Source organism: Clupea harengus, chromosome 6 (genome assembly GCF_900700415.2).
Source record: "Clupea harengus chromosome 6, Ch_v2.0.2, whole genome shotgun sequence".
Lineage (NCBI taxonomy): Eukaryota > Metazoa > Chordata > Actinopteri > Clupeiformes > Clupeidae > Clupea > Clupea harengus.
The window spans coordinates 19,656,766-19,675,782 of NC_045157.1; the positions used below are offsets into that span (position 1 = coordinate 19,656,766).

Here is a 19,017-nt window from a genome sequence, read left to right on the forward strand (position 1 = left end):
GGAATGGGACTGACTCAGATTTACCAGGCTGTGTTAATTTATGTCAGGCTGCATGCTTTGAGTGTGAAGTTTCCTGTGAAACTCTAAGAAGTGAAAAGAAAAGCAAGAGACAGGATGTAGGCCAGTGACTTCTCCTGTCACGTGGCTGTTGTGTGACTGGAAGTTGGCAAGGGGCATAGACAAGGGAGATTGCTTCTCGTGAGAGCACATCTCAGCCATCAACATGGTCAACCAGATTCCCCCTTTCGTTTCCTCACAGGCTTCCTTGTGGCGAAATGTGTCTCCCATCCACAAGCATCGTGTATGTTTTACGGCTCTATACCGTCAGTACTGGTCCAAGGCTTTCAATCACAGCACCTGACGTGGTGGGGAAGGTGTGTGTATGTGTGTGTCTGAACGAACTATACTGTTGTAGACTATATAAGTGTGAACAGTATCCGGTGACCTGGGTACCCATTCATTACAGTACAGTCTGTATGTAAACATCATATCTGGCAACCTGGCATTTCATTATGAGTGCATCATCTTATTTTGATAAAACATTCATTTCCTGAGCGCAATGCACAAAATGCAAAAAACATTTGTTTTGTGAACAAATTGTACAGTTTGCGTTTCAATCAACCTGAGATCCTGACCCTAACGCTAACTAAGCGCATTGTCCAGTGAAGATGTCCATATACTGGTAGGATGTTCAGGCAATGTGTAAATGGAGTATATTTGAAACAGCTGAGCCAACACATTTATGAACTCTCTGTCTCACTTCATGCTATCTCTTTTGTTGGTGAATTTGCTAGATTATTTGGATTTTGCTCTCACTAAAGTGGTCAAAAATATATCTTCCAAACTTTTCCCTTGAGGAGTAAAGGATCGGGGACCTGTAGGTAACTTCAGCAGTGCTAGGATCCTCTGGAAAAAAAATAAACTGTGATGTTTTATTGGGAGCAATTGGGCAGCAGTGCTGCCTTATCCACTGGGACTCTCCGCCTGAGCTCGCTCCAGCACACACTGGGAGCTCACTGTCTCCCGATGCGGTTGCCCCGAAGCTGGAAAAGTGTGAACATCACAGAAGGGAAATAGAAGGCGCCAGAGTGCAGGGCTCACGGCCGAGACCCCAGCCCTGCACTCACATAGCAGTGTCTTTATCCACTCTGGGGATGCCTGGTATTTATAGTGTTGTGTCTGACACTGAGAGGCAAAGGCCACCCAGAAGTGAAAGGCCCGCCTGAGCTCAGTGATTGGGTAAAGGTAGGCTAATCATCTGAAGATGCGAATTGTGAAATAATTGACGCATTGATCATTGAAGTCTTCAGGTGTGTAACCTTGGACTGTCAGTTTTATTCTACAAGTAGATTGGACTGTTTCTATTATAATGGCTAATCATGAGAATGTGTATACAATACGCATTCACCTCTCTCTCTCTCTTTATCTCTCTTTCTCTCCCTGCCAGGGTTGAAAGCAGAGGTTCTGTATTTTTCTCACATACCTGCTTTTCTCCATTCTCAGTCTTGAGCACTCATGCATCATAAATGTTAATATACTGAAGATTTACCGGTATGGTGCGAAATCCTCAAGGAACTAAAATCAACAGAAACAGTGAACTATTCTCCTTTCAAAATAGTTTTTAGTAACTAAACCTTGGCATAAAAATGTAATTGTTAATTTAGGTGTGCTGAGGAGAGTATGCTTGGTATACTATTTAGTGCAAAACTCCAGTGATTATTTATACCTATATACCTGCTTATTTTTGGTTAGATGCCAGTAATATCCTTGGTAAAGTCTGTCTTTTACGATTATCAGGACAAAATACTACGTCATATCTACCCTATGGTTCCAGTTGTTCTACCCCTCGATTTTATTGCCAGGGATCTCATTAAATTTTTATGACACAGTACCACATGTCATATATAGTTGTGCTGACTGCATGGTCATACAGTGTGAATTCTATTGGAAAAATGACGCAGAATGACACAGAAATGTGTGTGTGTGTGATTGAGTATGCGTAGAACCGATATGAGAAGAGAGAAAAACGAGAGAAACTTTAAATAACCTCCGTGAACACACACCTTTATTTACCCTGCCAAATTAGTTGTTATGAATATAAATGTATTTCTGTCGCAGCCCACCAGGATAGACACAAAGCCTCATGAATCCTTGCTACTGCTCAAGCTAACTTGACTTCTGTTCTGGAATGCCATCTGCATGACACTGATAAGCCGTATTGCGAACGCTCTCCAGCTGTGCTGTATTTTTAAAACACCTGCACCTCCGCTCCATCAGAGCTTACAGACACCCATTACCCAACTTTATCCTGTAAACACATTTAATACCATTGAAAGCAGAGAACACCAGGGCTTCATGATATGACACCAACATTTGAAGACTGAAAGGTTTATTTTTCTTTTTTCTACTGACTTCAGGGTGGTGGTTATTTTGGCATGTCTAATATTAAACGTGCATGTATATCTCCCAGATTGATTTCTGTTTCAGGGCAAAGCCGTGTTGTCCTTTTTTCTTTCTTAATTTCAATCCTGTTTACTAAATCCCATAAACGGTGAGGTTTAACTGCTAAAGGTAAATATGTGCGTTGTTAGGCCTGGCTTCCGGCTTGTGGTAGCGCTGATAGCAGAAGGGAGGGAGGAGAGGGAGCCGAGGCTGGCGTAAGTGCTGGGGGAAAGAGCCCACTAGCCCTGGCATGCCCGCCATTACCTCATGTGTGGAGTCATAAACAGCACACTTGGCGTGCACACAGTGCGGCCTGCTGTGGACATCCCCTCGCTTTAGCTAATCCCATCAGTTTTACAATCAGCCGGAGAGCTGGAGAGTGGAGGGGTGGACTGGGTTGGGATAGAGCGGGGCCCAGATGCTAGGTGCAGTCATCTTCTTTTCTCTTCTCTCTCTCTCTCTCTCTGCTTCTGCAAGACAGGAGTTAGGAGAGGCCAAAATTATAGTTGCGTTGTGTGTGTGTGTGTGTGTGTGTGTGTGTGTGTGTGTGTGTAGGCACACATCTATGTGAGTCATCGCGCGCCAGTGGTCACAGGCCCATCTGAAATATGTTCTGCCTCTGTTAATGACACACTCCTTGTGACTCTCTTTCTTTCTCTTTCTCTTTCTCTCTCTCTCTCTCTCTCTCTCTCTCTCGTTCTCTCTCCCCCTCTCTTTCTCTCTCTCTCTCTCTGTCTCTCTACTTCTTCTCTCCCTCTATCCTCTTTTTTGTCTTTCTATCAGTTGTTGGCCATGTGCTAACCACACTCGGTTGGAGGCCCAGTCTGTTTACGGGACCTGCCCGTCAGGATCACAGGCTGTAAATGGCCTCTCAGTGTGGCCCCTGTGATTGGTCCAGCACACTGTTTGTTTGACTACGGGCCGAGCACAGCCCCGTTATGTACAGCCATGTCCCGCTCAGTGGAACACGGCGGCCATCTTTTTCCATCAAAACAGGATGTAGGTCGCACCGGGTGAGCACAGTGAGGGCCAGTGGCTTCCCATCAACAATAGAAATGGTTGTGCTTTGTTTTAAAAAGTCTCCATTTAAAACAATGGCACTGTTATTGCATTGCAAGAGGGGGGATATAAGCGTCCAGAGAGGAGGAATTTAACCTGTTTTTCCCGTCACCCACCGCTTCAGTTGCTCAGCAAACATGGAGCATTGTTGGTATTTCCTATGGCGCAGGACAGGACTTCCAGGCCACCTCACACACACTCACGCACGCACACACACACACACACACACACACACACACACACACACACACACACACACACACACACACACATACACACATACACACCCGGGCGAGTGGCTGTAAAAGATGGAAATGTTATCACTAAACTGCAATTTTTTGTTATGTGGATTTCATGTTACTGACCTAGTTTGCATCGGTTTGGATATGCCCTCTGGGGCTATAGTAGGTAATTCCGGTCTGTCCCGAATTATTTAATTGTAACGAAGATCACATCACTTATTCATCGGCAATAATAAAAACTGGCCCAAATAGTAACACCAGATTTGCTTTGAAGAATGTAGCCTATAGGTTTCCAGCCGGGCCGGGGTCTCTCCCAGAAGTAGCACCGTATTCCGCACACCAACAGGGGCTAAATGGCTTTCCCAGGCCAGACAGGAGCCTGTAAGGGGCGACCGGCTTGTTATAACATGTCTGTCTGTGGGGCCACAATCAGACAGATGTTGATGAGCTGGGCAGATGGCACTGACTCAGCCAAGTTGGCCTTGATCAGGACCTGGGAAGCAGATGGAATGGAGGCTGTTGCTACGGTCCATAGCGAGAGCTGAGGCCGCTGCGATGTGTCGACCCGACCGCCAGCCTCTGCACTCAAAGTCGAGGAAGCGCACTGGAGTCTGGAGCTTTTAAAAGTGTGATTTATGGCACAGTGTCATCCCTTCTGGACAGTCAAGTGTAGTGGGCCTGAAGTACTTACACTTAAGCTGTCCTGTGAAAGATTGTGGTGGTGATGATGATGATGATGAGGGGGGAAACTTTGCAGCCTCAAACGTGTGTGTCCAAATAGCACAGATGGTTTATTGGGCTGCTCAGACAGTTTTGTCCTGTCTTGTTTTAAGAGACTCTTCCCAACAATAAAAGTACTTTATACTTATGATGTGTTGTGAGACCAAATAATATTTCTGTCCTGTGTGTGTGCGTGTATTTGTGTATATACGAGTGTTGTTGTGTGTGAGTGTGTGTTTGTGAGTGTGTGTGTGTGTGTGTGTGTGTGTGTGTGTGTGTGTGTGTGTGTGTGTGTGTGTGTGTGTGTGTGTGTGTGTGTGTGTGTGTGTGTGTGTGTGTGTGTGTGTGTGTGTGAGTCATTGTCAGGAAGCAGAAGTGGGTGTGCTGGTCAGTGACTGACTGTGCCATGCCTCTGTGCTGAGCAGCTTCCAGCACGTTCTGTATTCCTGATGTGTGAGCATCTTTCTCTCTCACTCCCTCTATTACTCAGTTCCTGTTTGTTGACTCATGCTATTCCTATGCATACATGTCAAATGAGTACGTTCAAGAACACACATCTGTGAGGATAACCCCTGGCTTAACCCATTCTTAAACATGCGCTACTATATCTTACACCGCACGGATCTGACATTCATACACGTCAGTGTTAAGTCCGTCATGACTTATTTTGTGTTGTTGGAGTCTTTCCAAGGGGTTTGATGTTACAACTTGATGATGGAAAATCCATGATGCACATTTTTCTTTCCTGTTATTATGGTCTAAAAGTAGTTCGGAACGTATGTAATCCCTGGCAGTCTGGACAGAGTGATGGCGATAAATAGAACGGCCTAGTGGTATGGAATGGCTCCTGTAAACAGTCTAATGTGCATGTTTACTGAAGTTAACATGCGGACCATTCCCAGCTTGATTCTGTCAACTGTGGTTAAATAGAGGGAATCCTGTTTATCGGGCCCATGCAAGCAGGAGGCCTCATGCTGCGGAGCACTGGAGGTGTGAGAGGAGGACCCACTCTCATCCATCATCTGAGCACAGAGGAGGATCCACACAGCACGGCACAGACACTGGGCTATGGATCTCAGTTATGCTCAGTACTCACTTAGGAGTCAGTTAAGAGTCCCGATTGCTTTGTGTATTTACAATCAATCAAATCATATTCATATTTATGCAAATACATATACATATAATATATTATGCATTCTGCTATGCACACATACAGAGAAAAAGAGAAAGAAGGAATATAAAATAGTATATGTCTAAAACATACAGCACAGAGGAATCATACAATTAAGTTCTGTTATACTTGTATTGTATCATATTTGTATCATGCATAATACACACACACACACACACACACACACACACACACACACACACACACACACACACACACACACACACACACACACACACACACACACACACACAAACACACAAGTACGAAAAGAAACCCACTGAGACCAGCACAAAGATCAGAGCTCAGTCTCATCAGCTGCTCAGAGCCAGATCCAGGCACTTGACACAAGTCCAACTCTGAGCACTGAAGAAAATCAAGGCCTGGCTTTTCATGTTGTCTGTAATTACGGGTTGAACTGCTTGCGGTGGTATTTGTAAACCTAACGTTGAGTTAAAAAGTCCATTGCCAGGAAGTCACGTTGGTGCGAAGTGCTCAGTGAGAATTTTATTTTAGTCTGAGGGGACTAAAGGGAAGGGGAAAAAGGAAGAAATAAAAAATAAAAATAAAACAGCCCAAAAATTCCGCCTAGAGGAAGTAAGAGAGAAAGCATTTCCACATACTGCATTTAGTTTAATCACATCCCAAATGGCATCCAGGATGCGTTAAAAACGAGACATTAAAAGAGTGGAAATAGTACTTCTCATTCAGTTGTGTATGCAATTCTCTCTCATGTGAATTACATTTTTAATTGTTGATCCTTTTAATACTGTAAGGCAGTTGATTCATTCAACTAGTCCTCCTTCTCTGGTAAGAATGTGAAACCGTGTCCAAAGTTGTTATGTCAGTCATTTCTCCCAGGGATTAAGAATGATGACTTTAAGACACAATGGCTCTGCAGTTTAAGAAGTACATTACACTGGGCAATACTTCTATCACCCAGATTTTGACAGTTTAACAGAAACTCTGTTTCACACATTTAAGTGAGCTGATGATCTATGGACCACTTCAACACCACAATGAGTCACTGCACTAATAGTCTCAGAATAATGATCAATACCCTTCTGATCAATTATGGTGACGGTCCAGTGATTTGCATTGTCTAAAATGAACTAACAAGATCTATGTTAGCTCAATGGCCTGCTCCCAAAGATGAAGTTGTAACGCTTAGTTAAATAATTGTATTAGGCAATGATGATGGCTCTTTGTCCTGTAGCAGAAGTTGCCTGGGCTAACTTATTAACTGTTGTGATCTGTCACTTTCCAGAGAGGTTTAGGATGTCTGGGATGTTTTAAAATGCTGATGCTATCATTGGCCATCTAAGGCACTTTACCAGAGTGTGGTGACACTGTCTGTGTCCTTTGCTCAGAAAAAGGAAAGAGAGAGGGATCATGATGTCCAAAATGAAAGAGAGAGGGATCATGATGTCCACATTTACAACGCCTACTACTGCCACTTTTGTGGACAAAGACAAGGCTGGAGCCTCAATGATGTCTTGAGCTACAGTTCTTTCCTAAGGTTGGAGGGTAGAATAGGACACGACACACAGCTCCAGAGTCCCAGGTGTACTGTTTCATCACCATCCCAGTCAGCTCGGGACAGATGGTAGGGGGAGGACCTGCCCGCCGCGGTGCCCACACAGAGATGAAACGTTATACAGACGGCTGCCACACGCTCATAATGTGCCCCATGAGGGTGACGGTCGCCAGTGTTAAATGGATAACTAGGCTCTGATTTCACCCAAGACCATACAAGGCCAAACGGGCGAACACACACACACACACACACACACTCACACACACACACACACACACAGAGAGAGACAAACACACACCAAGGTGACGTTTAATGCCGAGAGGAAGGGCTGGCACCTGTTGCGGTGGCAGAGGGACACTTTTAGACGTGCTGAAGCAGCCGCCCTCTGTTTGTGGCGGCCAGGACAACCACAGCAGACAAAACACTCTAGCGTTTCCTGTCTGCTGAACCCTACGTGCTCTGCTCAGAGCATCCACACAGAGAAACTGTCAGGTAGGTAACTGTGTATCTCTCCACTAATCAGTCAGCAGTGAAAGCCGTATTGCATAACAGGTAGCTCTCAGTAGAGGTCTGCAGTTTAGCATTGGCTAGCACAGCTAATTAGAATATATATATATAGTGCACAATAAGGCTGTTTTTGCTAATCTCCTGGTCAATCTATTATGAGACCATAGGGGTCAGCTATTCTTTGTGTACTGTAACACTAGTGTCAAATGAACTCAGGGTTGAATTTAGCACCCTTTGGTTTCTAAAGTTACTTTACTCAAAATAGTGTTAAAATTCACACTCAAATGTGTAACCACATTTAACCCAGAGGCCTAATTACACTCCTCAGACAGAAGAGCTGATAAACACGTTGTTTACTTTAGCCATGAACCCCCTTTCTCTGTGAGAACCCCATGACTGCAGGGCAAGACAGAAACTGATGTAAGACAGTCTCCATCTTGGTTGGCCTAAAGCTAAAGAATAAATGTTCTGTAGTGTTCTTGACTGTGAGGAAATGCAGTGTGAGGGTGAGACATGTGGCATGTCCAGATAACCTATCCGGGTTGTTGTGGTTCATCCTCAATCAGCTATTCCAGTTTAACCCCCCCCTCTCCTCTTTTCAGCGTCAGAAAGAGCTAAGAGAAATACCTCTATATAGGTCCTTCAGTACTCCTTCACATTTAAATGCTGTAAGTGAAAGGAATGGAATGCCACCAGAAGAGGATACATGAAGTAGCCATGTCAGCAGAGTGTATACAGTATGTGTGTATGACCTAGTGACGATACCAGGACTGTTAAACTTTATTACCATTATACCGAGGTGGTGTTTTGTTCAGACAGGAGATTCAACAGAATTTCAAACTGATCTTTGTCGAAGTGTTTTATCTCTTTTATCACTAGCTCTCTGTGTCCCTCTCTGCCCACAGTTAAAGCAGTTAGTAGAGAGCAAAACGGAGTCCTGTCTGTCTGCTTCCTCTGTAACTCTTCAAAGGTGTTCTGTGTCAGTCGAGGCCAGTCAGTGGGCTGCCATCTAAAGGCCCACTGTAGATGACAGCAGAGTGTGAGATTCAGAGTTAGCATGCAGCTTACAAAACATGTTGGATTCTGCCAGCATTCCTCACTCCCGTGTCCCGACAAGCCTCGGGGATATTTCTTCTCTTCACTTTCGATTTCCACAGCAACCGGGTAATACACACAAGCACTGCAGGTAATGGTCTGACCTTGATTTTTTTTTTATTTGATGAAACAGAAAGAAAAAAAAAGAAGAAGAACGGAAGTTGAGAGGGAGTTAAGAGGAGATGAGGGAGAGAAGAGGAGAGGAGGGAGAGAAGAAGAGAGGAGAGGAAGGGATGAAAGAGAGCTGCCTGCTGTCTCATAGAGCAGAGCTATCAAACGGCAACTGACTTTTACGGCGGCAGCCTCATTCTGCCTCTCATGCTGAATGCTACATTTGTTATGGGGCGTTTTATGGAAAATTGCTTCACAACGCTGTCAGCCTGCGCCCAGAGCCATGATCTGGAGCTGAGCTGAGATGGTGCAATATCCTCCCATACCAGAGAGAGGGAGAGAGGGGGAGAGAGAGAGAGAGAGAGAGAGGAGTGTTTGTCAGAGTAGAGAGAAAGTTCATGTGAGACCTGCGAAAGACAGAACAGGGAAGGAGAGAGGCCATCCACACACACACAGCACATCTTAGCCTGTTATCTTTGCCAGCCACACGGAGAACGCCTCTTGCCCTGGGTGTCACGTGACTTCTGAGGGTTAACACTTACGGGTAGGCTTAAAAAAAAAAAAACGTTTGATGATAACTTAAAAGAACCTGTCAGCTTGGCAAAGCTCTGTTTGTCTCAATATCCTTTTGAGACTTCTGTAAAATCTCTTTGAGACACGTTATGAAACGTTATCTGTGAATATCAAGGAAGTGGAAGAGTCCCTCTGAGATTGCGACTGTCAGTGTCAAAACCGAACACTGTGTTGCAATAGACATCCACTCTATCTAGAATAACTTGAGCATGACTGATGTCTCTTGTAATCTGTCCCTTGTGGTGCTGACAGGATTCCCGTGCAGAAACCCATGTTCGTACACTATGACACTTGCCACTGCCCAAAAAAAGGGCAAAAGGTCCATTGCTGTCCGGATCAAAACATTTCTTGCGAAGTCTCCACATCAGTTCCTCAAACATAACCCCCAGAGAACCCTCAGTGTGTCCACATGCATTCACATAACCCACGGAAGATGGCATTTCTCATTCTCTTCCTCTCCAGCTCTCTCCTCCCGCTTTGTTTGCATTGGCGTGCCTTTGCTGAAGGGCTGTCAGGGTGTGTGAGAGGGATGAGAAAAACAAACGGTTGTGCCTCTCTTAGAGAACACATGCAGGTAGATATAAATGCACAACAAATGTCTTTAAACAAATGGAGATGTAAATGTAGAGGAAACCAATGCAAATGTAGCATGCAGAAACAAATGTCCTTAAACAAATGTAAATATAAAAAAAAGAGCAAATGTAGGTCCATGCTTGGTTAGGAGGGGGGGGGGGATGGGGGGTAGAGCGTGTAAAAGCCCATGTAGTCATAAGGGGAAAAAACCTTTTTGGGTTAGATGGGCTGTGATAGAGTGGTTGTAGTACAGAGACTGCAGACAAGTTTGACTTTCCAGATTCTCTAAACCCCTCTTCTCTTTTCTTTCCACTTCAAAACTGGCCAACTGGGGAAACCTCCTCCCCCCCCCCCCCATTCCCCTTTAATCTTTTTCACAAATGTGAGATGCTTGGAGACAGATTGGAGGACAGAGAAAGAGAGAAACTCTCATTGGGTTTTCATTCTTGAAGGACTGGAAACTTTGTCACAGTAGTATGGTGTACATGTCTGCACACATAAGCATATGCACATACACACACACACACACACACGTTAGCGAGGAACCACTCAAGCATGTGTGCGCACACACACACATTCAAGCATGCATGTTATGAGGGGAAAGGGTGTGTTCCCCTTAGCACACATCACCCCCGTCTCCCCATAAAAAACCTTCTGGAGATTTTCAAAAGTGAACCGTGGAGGAAAATATGCTTTAAGGAAATCAGTCGACGAGCATCTGCAGCGATCATCATGAATCTCTGGCATTCTCACGTGACCTATATTAACCCATCAGTTCTCTGTCCACTGACACGTAAAGTTCCTTTTTATCATTCTTGTCAAAACACAGTTAATCTTGTAATTGCCAGCATGTGTCAGTGTTTGACCTTGATGGATGACATCACGGAACACGTTTTCTAGGCCCTCTTACTGCAAACTGTATACACTCAATGCTCTGACCGCCATCTTGAGGTGTCTAAGACTTCTGTGTAGTGAAAAACATTTTTTCCCAAATGATCTGCACTATTTTGTTCTGCTCGTCCTCGTTGACCTCGTGGGTGACTGTGCGAAATTGGAGCCATGTATTGTGTTAATAGTGTTGTAAGGATCAAGCCTTGTGTTGCCGTAAAGGGGTGTGCGGAATTGCGGTCGGCTGGGTTTTTTGTCCGGCACATCTTGGCTGAAGTGGAGCCATACAGGCGTAATGAGAACACAAGACACATGCTGTAGAGACGGCCGAGTTTGGGGAGCTGGGGCGGTTTGGGGAGGTGGAGGGAGGGAGTGAGGGAGGGGCGTTGGAGAGGGGAGACTGTGACTCATTCCTGCCAAAGACTAGAGCCAGCACTCTTGAGCGATCCACATGTCTGTTACATGCACTCACAGACACACACACACATTTTAAATCATCCTGCCAGAAGATATATGGTCCATATGTATGGATATCTGGTGTAGGGTTAATGATAGGGAAACCATTTCTGATTAGCCAGAGATAATTAGGCATGGAATGACTGGAAGGAGGCAAAATAAATTGGTTGTGTATGATGATAATCTCTTCCACACACCTCATTACGTCCCCCTTTTCAAGGTGGTCTTGCTTCACTTCTGATGAGATGCACGGGAACTGAGTATGAAAGTGTGCGCATCTGTGCACATCTTGCTGTCACACACACACACAGACACACACAGACACACACAGGCACACACAGACACACACAGACACACACACACAGACACGCACAGACACACACACACAGGCACGTAGAGAGTCATGCCTTAGCAATTAGGGAGAGCCATTGAGAGTAACAAATGGAAAATGACTCATTAATTAATAATTACATAACCACATGAGAATTTGACACTTGAATGTATCAAAACAGTAATAATGTATGAGTGCCTCATCCAGTTGGTTTTCTTTGGGCCAATCACTTTCAGCACTGGCAACTGAAAAGATTAAATAGCATATCTCTCGCCTCCTATCCTCTTCTTTCACTCTCTCTTTCTCTCACTCTCTCTTTTTCTCTACATACCTGCACAGTGAGGTCAGTGCAAGGGCCAGCTGTGTGTGTGTGTCTCTGTGTGTGTGTGTATGTGTGTATGTGTGTGTGTGTGTGCGTGTGTCTGTGTGTGTGTGTGTCTGTGTCTGTATGTGTGTGTGTGTGTGTGTGTCTGTGTGTGTGTGTGTGTGTGTGGGTGTCTGTGTGAGGTCAGTGCAAGGGCCAGCTGTGTGTGTGTGTCTCTGTGTGTGTGTGTATGTGTGTATGTGTGTGTGTGTGTGTGTGTATGTGCGTGTGTCTGTTTGTGTGTGTCTGTGTGTGTGTGTGTATGTGTGTGTGTGTGTGTCTGTGTGTGTGTGTGTGTGTGTGTGTGTGTGGGTGGGTGTCTGTGTGTGTGTATCTGTAAAGTTCTGGCTACAGCTGCTGCGCACATCCCCCTGTTTCCCTAAACAAAACCATAAAACTCGCGGTCGGCCTCGTGTTGTGTTTCCTCGTGTGCTGTGTTTTCCTCTTTCTGTTTTCTTTCTCTCTCCCCCCCTTCTGCCACCGCTCTCCAGCTAAAGGTCACATGTCACTTTGGGTTGCCTTTGATGTGGCTGGCTCTCGCGCAAGCATCAGGGGCTCCGCGTCCAGAGAGGGTCAGCCCAGCTCGTGGGTTGGCTCGCATGGCATCCCATGTGCAGCGAGCCAGCACACAGAAGTGAGCTTACTGGATCTAATGTGTTGGACAATCCTCCGCCAATGATGGTGCATCGTTTGATTTGGTTTTTGAGTCTCTTACATGTTCATGATCAGGAATAGGTCAATGTACATAAGGTTCAGCAAAGACGAAGTCCCTCTCCAAGTTAAGTTATTAGTGCGAAGATATCTGCATCTAAACACAACTGATTACTATTCATGAACACTTAATGTGTTTACATATGATTATTTAATATGATAAATATTTCAATCTAATGTATTTAGTGCAAAGACGTTGCGTGATATGATATTCATAAGTACTCTCTCTGTAGAGGAGATTGGCTGTGGAGGGTCCTGTTGGCAGAGCTTTCAGGTGAAGCCCAGTGTGTGTGTAGTGGGAGAGGTTGGAAAGCTGCCCATCAGATACAGAGGCCTCTAGTCAAGCTGCCATACTAAAGCAGCACTGCGATCTTATCAATGGTCCTGCAGCTTATTGTTTTATGAAAGGCCAGTTTATCTGTAACCCGGTATGGGCGTGTGTGTCTGGCGGGGTTGGGTGTGTGTGTTTGTGTGTGTTTGTGTGTGTGTGTGTGTTTCCATTCATGTTCTTGTCAGTGCAATACAACTTAACCATGGGAATCTGTACAACCAAGAACTAAACCCATAGCTTTGGCATCAGATCGAAGTGCTTTCTCCACAGAATGTAATTATGATCATGCTCTGCATCTCCACGGCTCTTTTTAATTCTACCCACCAGGCTGCTGGACCGGTCTGCCTCGACATTTTAGTGCAGTGTGTATATGTTTCTCAAGGGACTTCAGAAAAGGCCTTTTGCATTCAGTGCCACATGTATTTGTGGGACAGTATCACACAGAGTCCATTTACTAGGTGGAATGAAGAAAATGGTGCAGAGGTGACCCTTGTGTTTGATAGATAAACCACAGGTATGGCCTCCTGGGACACATTACAATGCTACATGCTGGGGTTATCTGTGCTGAGAGTGTGTGTGTCTGTGTGTGCCAAGCAGCTCACTCCCTCCACGATGATTCATCAATCTGATGTGAAGCTTGTGTGGGCTGGCCACTAGTTGGAGGGTATAAAGCGCTTAAGATTAAACACCAGAGCTAATCAATGCTCTTTTGACAGCCCATCCATAAAAATTACTTCAGTAATATTAATAACAAAAACAAAAAGAATAAGCCTATGGCAGAAAATAGCCAGTCCAATTTTCCCTTAAGAAGGGAATTTTCTGTCACATTCCTAACAGGCAACATGTCGTATAAGATAGATACTTTATGTGTTCCAGTCTCCAGATGTGACTAAACTAGTCTTTATGCAGGACATGTAGGAGGCCATGTCCTCTCTGAACATGGATGATGACCCCAGCAATGACATGTTGGCGTCGTAAAAAAAAATGACCTTTTTCTGCTAAATCTGTAGAGTTGTGTGGTTTGTATTTTCACCCTCCTCTAAGTCACACCTGTAATCTCTTTCACTGGAGCTACTGAGAGGGGCAAGAACCTCGTGTTCCCTCTCTCCGTCAACACGGGTCTGGAGGGGGGTGTCTGTGGGGGAGTTCCACCCAGGCCGAAGGTCCAGGGTGCCCATCCATCTGTCAACAGAGTTATGCCTCTGGGTTTCAGGAGGCTGTAAAGGCCAGGAGGCCCTCTGTGGAGATCCTAATGGGTTTAGATGGTTGGAAGGGGCACCTTCGGCCACATCATGTGTGCGAACATGTTTACAAGTTTCCAAGGGGAATCATTTTAAAGTGATGACTGTTACTACAAACTTGGGCCCAAAGGATGGGAACAAGTTACTTGCTGAAGCCACGTGAGTGTTGGAGATGTTTTGGTGGCAGGGACAAAGAACGTAGTGTGATCAAGCCAAAGCACTGATTTTATTTTGGCCCTCACTCCTTCATACACGTCCTTTACAGGTATGTATGAGTTCCTCCTACGGAGTTCATGCACCAGGGCTCGGTAATGACAGACACTCGGGTGGGAGTGAAGTTGGCTAAGCAGTAGCCCAAATGGCAGCTCCTCAGTAACCTGGTAGGACTAGGGGGTTTGGCTGCAGCCGACTTTAAACCACAAGACCTTGTACTCAACAGAGCGCTCAAGGTACATGAGAGACCAGCATTCACTTCTAGCGAGTTACTCAGTCACACACTCACATGTTTCAGGCTGGTCTTGCATAGGTACAGTGAGGTGTCACAGCCTTAGCCCCGGGGCATGGCTGTTGGTTTTTCCAGTGCCCAAATTACCGTCATTTCCTGAAGCTGTTGAGCACAGTGTGAGAGGCTACAGAGCCAAGGGCTATAAGACCATGATGTATGTGTGCATGCGTGTGTGCGTGTGCGTGTGTGTGTGTGTGTGCGCGCATGTGTGTGTGTGTGTGTAAGAGTCCTGATGTAGGTCTGCATGCTCCAAGGGCTAATTGCACTCCTGATTGCTCTTCTGTTTCACTTCATATCAGTGCTACATGAGCCATGAGCTCATCCCTTTTGTCAGGCCTACTTTACACTTATGAAGCACGCTGTGTGTGTGTGTGTGTGTGTGTGTGTGTGTGTGTGCGTGTTGAAATGCACATGCCGCTGATGCCATCCTCTTGTCTTCATGTCACTGTCTTGTTGGTTTACAGAAACAGATTTAAGGCCTTTAGTGTCATTCAAATGATTAAATATGGTGGAAAATACAAGAAAAGTGTTCATCTCAGTGGTGACAGCTGAGGCCTGGGAAGGCAGACTAAAGGATGGAAAGACTTGAGTAATGGCAAAGTTCAATGTTAAATGAAAGGATGGGCAAACAAGAAAGGAATTGGAGGAAAAACTTGCTTGCACTATGTGCATGTTTCACAACTGGAAATTAACCTTGAGTTTAAAGAAGTCATCAAATGCTTTTATGACAGTCAACATTGAGATTTATGGTTCACAAAACGTAACCACCTATGGTTTCCGTCTGGAGTTAATCACCTGCTCAGGCAGATTACATCTTTGGCTGTATTCATAAAGAAGACCTTTTACATACTGTCAGACCTATACAATTCAATGCCTTTTCATGACAATTCATACTTTTATTCCCCAAGAGGTAAAAGCCCATAATGTTCCCAGTTCAGTTGTCTCCTCTGAGACTGAATATAAATATGCTCCCGCCTTCATAACCTGTGTGATTGAAGACAGACGACGAGCTCTCTTTCTCTCCCTCCGTCTCTCCCTCAACTGGTCGTTGGTATTATATGTCTCCCTCTCCTGGTTTTATGTGGTCCCCGCGTTGAAAGGAATACGCCAAATTACATTTTGAGGTTGGGCACAGTACAAATGACCCGGTAAATGAAAGACATGTTGTGACACACACACGGCACAAAAGCCATGATCTTTGTTGGTTTCGGCCGCTCACCCTAACAAAGTTCGGTAGTTACCAAGGGTGGAGTGCAATCTTATCATCAGAGAGACGCTGAGGAAAATCGGGCCTCCAAGCAAATAATTGCATATTAGTCAGTCAGTCAGTCAGTTTTCACTGCCACTGGCTTCAGGCACCCTGTCAGTCGGCAGGTGAGAGGAGGGTTGAGAGAGCGGGAGAAGGTAGCACCCAGTCGTCTCTCTGGAGAACAGAAACAAAACAGCATGTTTCCTTTTTTCTATCAACCCCCCTTTCATTGTGAACTTCAGCGCTGGAGGCAGACATTCGGGCAAGAGAGGAGAGGGGGGCAGGAGGGGGGGGGGAGGGGAGGGGAGGGGAGGAGAGGTGGAGGGAGTGACAGATTGGCTGCTGGCAACTTTCACTCCCTCTGGAGAAATACAGAGGCCCGTATTGTATCCCTGTCAGGTCCAGCTGTGTTGTGTAACTTCACACTAGTGGCATCTGCACGGGCCTGAGTGAAGCCCCAATGTCACAGTCGCGCAGGAAGACTAACTCCCTCTCTGGCGCTGGACTCAACAGCTGGAGCCGGGTGTTCCTGTGACTGGACAAGTTCCTGTTTATGGGACACATTCAGGACGGAGGGTTTAAGGAGAGGTGGCTGGCCGATTCAGTTCCCTCACTGTCCCGCTGGTAGCACCCATGTGGTAGAGCTGAGCAGAGGTGTAAAAAGTACTGAAATGTTGTACTCAAGTAAAAGTACAATTACTTTGATGAAATTGTACTTAAGTACAAGTAAAATTACCCACTTAAAAATCTACTCAAGTAAAAGTAAAAAGTAGTTCATTTAAAATGTACTTTAAGTAAAAGTTACTTAGTTACTTTCAACAACTTGATCGGGGCTGCTCCTATATAGTGCAAAAAAGGACAAGGGGTCATAAATCCGATACAAAAACTAGTTATTTGTAATTAAAGGAAATCTTTAGAAATATAAGTGCAATGACATTAAACATGTCAAACATTAAACATTAAACATGTCAACACAACATTTAAGAACTTTTGGGAGGACATGTCAAGACATGAACCACATGACAGCTAAAATAAAAAGTTAAAATGCCGCTACCCCACTGTATATTTAAACTTTGGTTACTTTACTTGTGTCCACCTTTAGAGCATTAGTCTACAAACTTCTTGTTGAGTTTGAGCAGCAGTTGATTTTCAAGGTGAGTAGAGTTCATCCGGGCTCGCTTTGCAGTGAACAGCAATCCAGCACAGCTGAAGAGTCACTCGCAGGCGGCCGTGGCAGGTAGGCCAGTATTGAGTTTCAGGGACAGTTTTTTGATATTCTGAAAGGAGTTCAGCAGATCCATATTGTCTGAGATACAGGCTAGGTACCCTTCTAACTTCCCTTCACCTTCTGGACTTCATTGAGGAAAATAAATCATCTTCATCTGATGAATGTGGTCTAACTTGCTTCAGCCTCTACCATCCGGTCAAGGTGTTGTCTAACATAGACTAGACCTGTAGAATGACAAACAACATTTCTGACAATTAAGTATTGAGCTGCCATCAAGAGTGCATCATAACACAGAAATAGCTATAAATAGCTACTTGAGATGACAGACCTACAGTATACAGAATGATAACATTATTTTCTATTTCTACATGTGTCACAATTCATAATCCTGAATTCTTGCTAACCAAGACCCCTGAGCATGAACATGAACATGAAAGACGTGCACGTTGCAAAGCCACCACTTATTGTTATCAATATCTGACTAAACATCGTGATAAATTCCAGATAACGACATACACATTGACATTGACCAACTGTCTGACAACGATGGTGTGCGCATTCACATCGTTCCTGTTTCAGGGCATAGGAGGCAGCCAAATGATTAGCCTAATATCAGTTTATGCGGTGTATTTCATTGGTGATGACCGATCTGCAGTTTTTAACACAATATGAGAGACTGCACATAATAATGCTATGACCTGAAACGAATTGAAGACAGGAATGGAATTATTATTAGTCTATTGGATGACGGCTGTTAACAGAAGGATGGACACAAGGGGTGTACACAAGTGTATAGCTAGCCTAGCTAGCTAGCTAGTTGACGTTAGCATACTCAGGGCGGTTGCAAGTGCTAGCCAAAATGAGGCTACTAGTGCCATGACACGCATATTTTGCGTATTGTAGCAAAGCTAACTAAACAACAAGAACGATGTCTGAACTACTAATGGAAAGGGACAAATACTGTACTCACCAACACATGCTTGCGCAGATTTGAAGATTCATTTTTATAAGCAGAAAGTTCTGTCTGGCGGCGCAGGCACAGCTTACACAGCATTATATAGCTGTCGCCTCTTTTAGGTTGGAAGGCAAACTGCTTGCTGAGATGTGGACACAGGGTTTCTTCATCTTCTTTAATTTTAACTCGCAGAAAGTTCGGTGCTTCAGCTTGTTGCTCGTCCGCACCATCATGTTCCTCCATCTGGTGACTCGGCACCGGTGGCTTGCATCGACTCTATCACCCTCTCTCTGCAGCATGCACCACTGGTGAGAATTGTCGTGCGCGATTCCCGCTTTTCGGTTTCCTTTCTTGAACTATGTTTTTTTTTTTTTTACTCAGTAACGGATGTAATTTCCAATGTAGTGAAGTACAATACTTCAGTCAAAATCTACTTAAGTAAAAGTAAAATTACCGATTTCAAAAACTACTTAAAAATTACAAAGTACACAACAAAACTACTCAATTACAGTAACGTGAGTAAATGTAATTCGTTACTTTACACCTCTGGAGCTGAGCATGATGGGTTGTACACAGGGGCGGACTGGCCATCGGGGATACCGGGGGAATCCCCGGTGGGCCGACGGGGTTGGGATGGTCCAAAACACCGGCCCACTCCTATCTCAAGCCGGCCCTAGCCACCGACATCGCCGGTAATGCCTATGTTCTGAATTTGACAGAGCACGTAT

General features: G+C 44.9%; 1 protein-coding gene across 2 annotated transcripts in view; it reads left to right on the top strand.

The window, feature by feature from the left end:
• Positions 1–19,017, top strand: part of piezo1 (piezo-type mechanosensitive ion channel component 1) — a 68,256-nt gene that overhangs the window by 1,869 nt on the left and 47,370 nt on the right. The gene's annotated exons all lie outside the window — the stretch shown is intronic.